This window comes from Sapajus apella, unplaced genomic scaffold (genome assembly GCF_009761245.1).
Source record: "Sapajus apella isolate SASKATOON/1434 unplaced genomic scaffold, GSC_monkey_1.0 scaffold144, whole genome shotgun sequence".
Classification (NCBI taxonomy): domain Eukaryota; kingdom Metazoa; phylum Chordata; class Mammalia; order Primates; family Cebidae; genus Sapajus; species Sapajus apella.
Genome location: NW_022437084.1, coordinates 243176 through 251222, shown reverse-complemented (window position 1 = coordinate 251222; position 8047 = coordinate 243176). Strand labels below are relative to the sequence as shown.

The 8047-nt window shown below is 47.5% G+C and overlaps 1 protein-coding gene and 1 pseudogene across 1 annotated transcript in view; one reads left to right on the top strand and one right to left on the bottom strand.

The window, feature by feature from the left end:
- Nucleotides 1–8047, top strand: part of LOC116540713 (zinc finger protein 480) — a 201146-nt gene that overhangs the window by 180518 nt on the left and 12581 nt on the right. The window lies entirely within an intron of this gene.
- Nucleotides 5173–5316, bottom strand: LOC116540852 (annotated as a pseudogene).

Here is an 8047-nt window from a genome sequence, read left to right as displayed (position 1 = left end):
GCCCTCGCGCCCTCACGTCTGCCCTGTTCAGGCAGCAGGTGGTGACCTCACTCCTCCCTGGCCTGAGCACTTAACTTAGTCCCGCATCCCAGCCGGCGGCGTCAGGGAAGTCTCTGCTGCTGAGCACAGGCTGGACTGTCCCTCCCGAGTAAATGGAGAGTAGAAATGGAGGGGATTTCTGTTCTGTTCCGTAGGCGTCAGCATGAAATCGTACGTTCGGCTCAAGCAAGGGCTTTGCATTTCACATTCTGGTTTGCATCGCCGTTCCAGACAATTCCAGGGCTTTTGACCCATGCCTCAGCCTTCCTGGCCCGACCCGCCTCCAAAACCCAAAAACAGGCGCTGGGAGCGAGGCTGAGAGACGCGCAGGTGCAGGCCCGCCCCGCCCTCTGCGGGTTCTGAAGGGCAGGGTCTCTTCGCCTCGCGCCCCGCCCCTTCCTCGCCCAGGCCCCGCCCACCTCCGCGCGGGTCGCGTTCAGACCTGGCTTCTGTCCTGCGCGCGCAGACACGCGCAAGCCCGGAAGTGGATAGCGTCGAGTTCCGGTCCGTTGCCGTCGCGTGAGTTTCCCACTGTCTTGTATTAAGTCTGCGCGTCCCAGATCGCTGGCGCTTCTGTACCTGGGACGTGGGGTCCCCACAGACCTGGAAATTGTCGCCCGTCTTCCTTCACACAGAGCAAATTGGGAGGTCCTGCTGTGACTCTCCGTGGGTCGCTTCCTTGTGGGTTTAAAGTCACCCTGAGGCTGGTCCCGTCCTGGTTTTTCTGCTATAGGACAATGTGTACACTTCCTATGGCTTAGTGTTTCGGCCCAAAACCTTATTATGACTCCTCCCGCCCCGCGCCTTTTGAAGTCCTCACCCGAGAGGTGGATTCCTGCCCTGGGCGCCTCCCACCCTCGTGCTCGTCGGCCCCCTGAGCGCAGCGCCTCAGCCCCGGTCCCGGGGAGGCCGCGTCCTCTGTCTGGTCGTGGGATCCTGCAGACCCCGCCTTTGTCTTAAGGCACCGTCGTCCCCCACCTCCCTCATTTTTGTGCCAGGCCCTGATGCTTCCCAGGTCTCCCTTCGGCAGTCACTGCTTCCCCTGACCTCGCGTTGGGAAGGTGCCCGGGGCCTGTCCTGTGACACGGGGTGTTCTTGCCTGCCCAGCTTCAGTCCCTGGAAAATGCGCTCTTCTGGGATGCAGGCGTGTTACTTCCAGCCCTCCTGTGATTATGTGGGCCAAAGGGATCAGGAGACAGAGCAGTGGAAAACCTGAGAGAGAGAAAAGAATGAGGAAGACCCATAACAGAAGGCAAAGTAGAGAATGGGTGAGGGATTTGCAAGAGACAGCAAAAGTGGGGGTAAAAAAAAGGATAAAACAGGAGGAGAAAAAGGAACTGGAGAAATGTAGAAAAAGGCTCCATGTACAGAGAGATGAAGGACAGCAAAGTAGGGATGGGGCAGCAAAGAGGGAGGCTCATGAGAGTGAGGAAGGATTTGGAGGCAGGGCAGACAGAGCAGAGTGGTGCTGGTGGCAAGGAGAACAGAGGGAGGGAACAAAACCACAGCAGGGAGGACACCTGGAAATGTGGGGTCCCAGAGAGTGGGGGCAGGAGGTTATATCAGAGAAGAGAAAATTTAACAGGGATAGCAGAGAAGGCACAGAGATGGGAGAAGAGGCGGACATACATGGAGATTGAGGACGATCGAAAGATTGGACAGAAGGAGCAACAAGAGGTTAAATAAGTTGTGAGGATGGAGCAGGAGAGGTGGAAGAGAAGGAATAGAGGGGAGAAGGGGATAAACAGCAGGAGAGGAGAGGGGGACAAAGTGAGGAGCAGAATCCCAGGGAAAAAGAAAACAGCTTTGTCTAGGGAAAAAAAAAAGAAGAGTGAATAAGAACAGATGGCAAGGTACAGAACGAAGAGGGATATCCAGAAAGAGTACGAGTGAAAGAAGCACCCCAGAAAATAACAGAAGGAAAGCAACTCAGAGTTTGAAAAAGAGTTACTCTGCAGTCTTTCATCTTCAGAGAGATGGGACCTCTGTCTCCTATGGTCAAGTGATTCTCCTGACTCAGCCTCCCAAGTAGGTGGGATTATAGCTGTGAACCACCATGCCCAGCTAATATTTGCATTTTTAGTAGAGACGGGGTTTCTCCATCTTGGCCAGACTGGTCTCGAATTCCTGACCTCCAGTGATCTGCCCATCTTGGCCTCCCAGAGTGCTGATTTTACAGGCGTGAGTCACTTTGCCCAGCCAGATAGTTCTTTTCTCTTTTTAGGGAACCACTTTTCACTTTTGCCATATTGTCCAGGCTGGTCTTGAACTCCTCAGCTCAAGCCTCCTAAAGTAATGAGATTACAGGCGTGAGCCACCACACACAGCCTGTTTTTTAATTTAAAAAAAATTACTTCTGAAATAAGTTTTGTTAGAATATTGTTTTGATAGTCTTTACCTGTCGCCCAGGCTGGAGTGCAATGATGTGATGTCAGCTCACTACAATCTCTGCCTCCCAGGTTAAAGAACTTCTCCTGCCTTAGCCTCCTGAGTAGCTGGGATTACAGGCACCGGCCACAGTGCCTGACTGATTTTTATTTTTATTTATTTATTTTTTTGGGATGGAGTTTTCGCTCTTGTTACCCAGGCTGGAGTGCAATGGCGCCATCTCTGCTCACCGCAACCTCCACCCCCTGGGTTCAGGCAATTCTCCTGCCTCAGCCTCCTGAGTAGCTGGGATTACAGGCACGCGCCACCATGCCCAGCTAATTTTTTGTATTTTTAGTAGAGACGGGGTTTCACCGTGTTGACCAGGATGGTCTCGATCTCTTGACCTCGTGATCCACCCGCCTCGGCCTCCCAAAGTGCTGGGATTACAGGCTTGAGCCACCGCGCCCGGCCTGATTTTTATATTTTTATTAGAGATGAAGTTGCATCATATTGGGTGGGCTGGTCTTGAACTCTGAACACCATGATTCACCAACCTTGGTCTCCCAAATTGCTGGGATTATAGGCATTAGGCATGAGCCAACATGTTGGGCATTTTTTTTTTTTTTTTAAGATAGAGTCTCACCCTTGTCACCCAGGCTGGAGTGCAGTGGTACAGTCGTTGCTCACTGCAACCTCTGTCCCCTGAACTCAAGTGATCCTCCCACCTCAGCCTCCTAAGTAGCAGGGACCACAGACACCCTACAGATGTCCACCGGCATGCTTGGCTAAGTTTTTGTATTTTCGGGAGAGATCAGATTTCACCATGTTGCCCAGGCTGGTCCCAAACTCCAGAGTTCAAGCCATGCACACGCCTCGGACTCTCAGAGTGCTGAGATTACAGTTGTGAGTCACTGCACCCAGCCTCTGCATGGCGTTTGGCGAGGGCTGGATCTGTGCCCTGAAGGGGAGCTCATTCCAGCCTAGCTCCTTACTGCTGCAGCATGTATGGGGGCTTCTTCAGGAGGGAAGGGGCTTCTGAAGAAAAGAGTCAAAAATCATTTAGTTTTCCTGTAGGAGTTTATCTTCCCTGGTGCAGTGGGCAGCAGAAGGCACCGTATTTCCTCAGGTTGAGGTTTTCTTTGTATGTGTCATCGTGTTACAGGGAGGAGGTGTGTTGATTCTGAGCAATAAACAACATATTTATAACATTCAGGATTGACTTCTAAAGTCTCTTGATACGTGAGGAAGAACCCCAGAAGAGGAAGAGGAAAGCAAAGGAGTCAGGGATAATAACTCTTCCTCAGGTGAGATGATATTCTTGGTGGATTGTTCTGTCTCCTTCCTTTCAGAAATGCTGAGCCTTGGAGTTGGGAATCTTCTCTGAGTCTGAAGCGTCCTGCCTGACAGACATATTTGCTGGCATTCACACATGCCTTCCCTCAGTCCCTCTCATCTCACTTAGGTTCCATCTCCCGTGACCCAGTGACATGAGCTTGGGAAGAGGCTGCACTGGGCATGGTCCTGGGAAGGGCTCACCCCAGACGTGGATGGAAACGGGGTGTGGGCCCCGTGGTGTCAGGGCTGTTGGGCAGCAGGGATTGTTCAGGGGCCACATCTGGATGCACCGTCAACTCTCTGTAGATCAGAAGTAGAGCAACTGCCAATAAAAGTCATGTATTAATGTGTATGAAGTACGTGGTAAATTCTAGAAAGGGAAACTAATAATGGCCGAGGGTGGTAGCTCATGCCTGTAATCCCAGCACTTTGGAAGACCGAGGCAGGTGAATCACTTGAAATCAGGAGTTCGAGACCAGCCTGGCCAACATAGTGAAACCTTGTCTCTACTAAAATTACAAAAATTAACTGAGCATGGTGGCGTGTGCCTGTAGTTCCAGCTACTTGGGAGGCTGAGGCAGGAGAATCACATGAACCCAGGAGGCGGAGGTTGCATTGAGCCGAGATTGCAACACCGCACTCCAGTCTGGTGATAGAACCAGACTCCGTCTCAAAAAACAAAAACAAAAATAATCAACATGGTACAAAAAATTAGCCAGGCATAGTGGCACGTGCCTGTAGTCCAAGCTACTCCGGAGGCTGAGGCAGGAAAATTGCTTGAACCTGGAGGTGGAGGTTGTAGTGAGCTAAGACCCCGCCAGTGCCCTCCAATCTGGACGACAGACGGAGACTCCGTCTCAAAAAACAAAAAAAGGCTTGATTGAGGTGAAGGGTTACGGTGTCACGTACTTCATTGATTCCCTCGGCCCTTTTGCCTCTGTTGTACTATAGCCACTATTTTCTGGTTATGCTGATATTTGTGAAAAGAGGTCTTGTATTTCCTGCATCATAACGACATCAGTTCTATTTTGCCTAGTTTAATTACTTATGAATAAAACAACCAAATTTCCTTTAAAAAAAAAAGAAGAAATTTTTTCTGTCTGATTTTATACTACATTTTTCGCTAATTGAGTGAGTTACTGTTTTCTTGACTCCAAAAATCTTCCTAATTAGAATAGAAAATTCACACACAGATATGAATGATACAAAGTGTTTTAGTCCATTTTTATTTTAAGAATATGAAACCAACCTAAATAATAGCATTAAACCATTAAACTATTCATTAAACCATTCTCAGCACATTAAGCTCATGCACACTGTGGTGTTACTGTGGAGAGTCTTGTGAAACTGGGGTCTTTGGTAAAAATGGTTATAATTCTCTCAAATATAGGAGCAGTACTTTTTTTTTTTTTTTTTTTTTTTCCAATTCAGGGGAAAGCATGAATGCAATCTCCTACTACCACAAATTATGCAGTCAAGTTTCCCACATCTGGGGAAATCTCAGGGGTCAGCACATATGGAGTGCAGTGGATAAGTCTGCTCTAGGAAAAACCACCTTCACCATCGTAATATGTCTTTTTTATCCTTATGGGATGAAACCATATTTTTATTCCAACTATTATTATTATGATTTTTTGAGACCGAGTCTCTCCCTGTTGTTCAGGCTGGAGTGCAGTGGCAGGAACTCAGCTCACTGCAACCTCCGCCTTCTGGGTTCAAGGGATTCTCCTGCCTCAACCTCCCGAGTAGCTGGGATTATAGGCACATGCGACCATGCCCAGCTAATTTTTTTTTGAAGTTTTAGTAGAGACAGAGTTTCACCATGTTACCAGGCTGGCCTCGAGCTGCTGACCTCAGGTGATCCACCCACCTCAGCCTCCAAGAATGTTAGGTTTATAGGCATGAGCCACTATTCCCAGCTTACCAATTATTAAGTATGTATTTTTGTATTTAAACACCACATGATGTACATATTTGTTTTGTGGTAAAGCTTCAAGCAAAGCTGCAGCTTAGCCCCTTGGCTGTAAAGTACCTCCTTTCCCTGACACGTCCCCCACACTCCTTCCAGCCTCACCCGGGACCCACTACTGTCAGTTCTGTGTCAGGTGTCAGGGCAAGTCTTGTACTCATGTATTTCTGAATTGTTATGATGCTTTAGAAAAAATTCTGCAGTAAATTGAAAAAAAAATTTTGTATATTTACTTTTTTACTTTAGGTTTGGGGCTACATGTGAAGGTTTGTTACATGGGTAAAGTCATGTCATTGGGGTTTTTGTACAGATTATTTCATCACTCCAGTACTAAGCCCAGTACCCCATAGTTATTGTTTATTTCTTTATTTTTTTGAGACTGAGTTTTGCTCTTGTCGGTCAGGCTGGAATATAATGGCATAATCTCAGCTCAGTGTAACCTCCACCTCCTAGGTTCCAGCAATTCTCCTGCGTCAGACTCCCAAGTAGCTGGGATTACAGGTGGCTGTCACTGCGCCTGGCTAATTTTTGTATTTTTACTAGAGACAAGGTTTCACCATCTTGGCCAGGCAAGTCTCAAACTCCTGACCTCAGGTGATCCACCTGCCTCAGCCTTCCAAAGTGTTGAGATTACAGGGATGGGCCACCATCCTGCCCTCCAATAGTTATTTTTCTGCTCCTCTCCTTCCTCCCACCCTCCACTCTCGAGTAAACCCCGGTGCCTCTTGATTTCTTCTTTGTGTTCCAGTAAATATCTTACTTTGAAATTTGATCCTGCTAGTTGTGAAACTTCACATGTTCTCGTGTTAGTAGACATGGCTAGCTCGCTGTTTGACATCTGCATTGGAGATCTGCTGGGTGACAACATGTGGGTCCTCTGCAATTTTCCTCTGTGTTAATAGTGCCACAGTGGCTGCCTCTGTGTGCGCCTGCATGACTACAGATATCTGAAGATTCCTCCAGGTCTGGCAGTGGAAAGAGTGATTTCTTCTTCTAGGAGGGAGCATTTCCTGTTTTCTTAGATCTGACAAGATCCCCCCATCCCCAGCTGCCAAAGTATCCTTTTCCACCAAGATGAGATTCCTCTTCAGTTAAACAAAACTTGCTACTTTTTATATTTTTAAAACCTATATCTATGTATATATAAACACACACATATACGCACACACACATATGCATACACGTGCATATATACATACATGTATATATTTTTAAAATCTGGGGAAGATGACTAGCCTTTTTATTACCATGTAGTTTTTGTGAGTCTGTATAGGTTTTATTATTTTGTGGACATGCATGTATACAAAACAGATTTTTGTACTTTTCGTAATTTTGCTTTAATGCATTTTATTTTCTTTTGAGAGGGAGTCTTGCTCTATTGCCCATGCTGGAGTGCAGAGCCATGATCTTAGCTCACTGCAACCTCCACCCTCAGGGTCAAGCTGTCCTCCCACCTCAGCCTCCCAGATAGCTGGGACCACAGGTGTGTGCCACTATGCCTGGCTAATTTTTTTTTTTTTTTTTTTTTGAGTGGAGTTTCTGTTGACCAGGCTGGAGTGCAGTGATGTAATCTTGGATCACTGCAACCTCTGCCTTCCAAGATCAAGCAGTTCTCCTGCCTCAGCCTCCTGTATAGCTGGAATTACAGGCATGTGCCACTATGCCCAGCTGAAATTTAGTTTCTGATCTTTCATTGTGTAGGTTGTCATCTCTGAAGACATCACTCATGCTCTGTCTCACCTAGCTACTAAATGTCACTTGGTGTGTCAATAAAAATTTCTAACATTTCTATAACAGAAACTCCGCATTGATTTTTTGTGTATTTCTTGTGTTATCCACAAACATAAGCAATTCATACCGAGAGGGCATCATGACCTCTTCAAAAAGTATAATAAACATAACCGGGAAGACGTAATGTGGTAAAAAATCCCTTTCTCGATTTGTCAGAACATTCCCTATAATTAAATCTGTGCTTCCACCTCTCTCCTCTTCTCATTCTCTGTAAAGATCAGAACCCCTCCCATAACCATGTGGCTAAAATGTGTTTTTATTTCAGGGTCTATTGACATTCAGGGATGTGGCCATAGAATTCTCTCTGGAGGAGCAGGCCGGGCGCGGTGGCTCACGCTTGTAATCCCAGCACTTTGGGAGGCCGAGGCAGGTGGATCACGAGGTCAAGAGATCGAGACCATCCTGGTCAACATGGTGAAACCCCGTCTGTACTAAAAATACAAAAATTAGCTGGGCATGGTGGCGCACGCCTGTAGTCCCAGCTACTTGGGAGGCTGAGGCAGGAGAATTGCTTGAACCCAGGAGACGGAGGTTGCGGTGAGC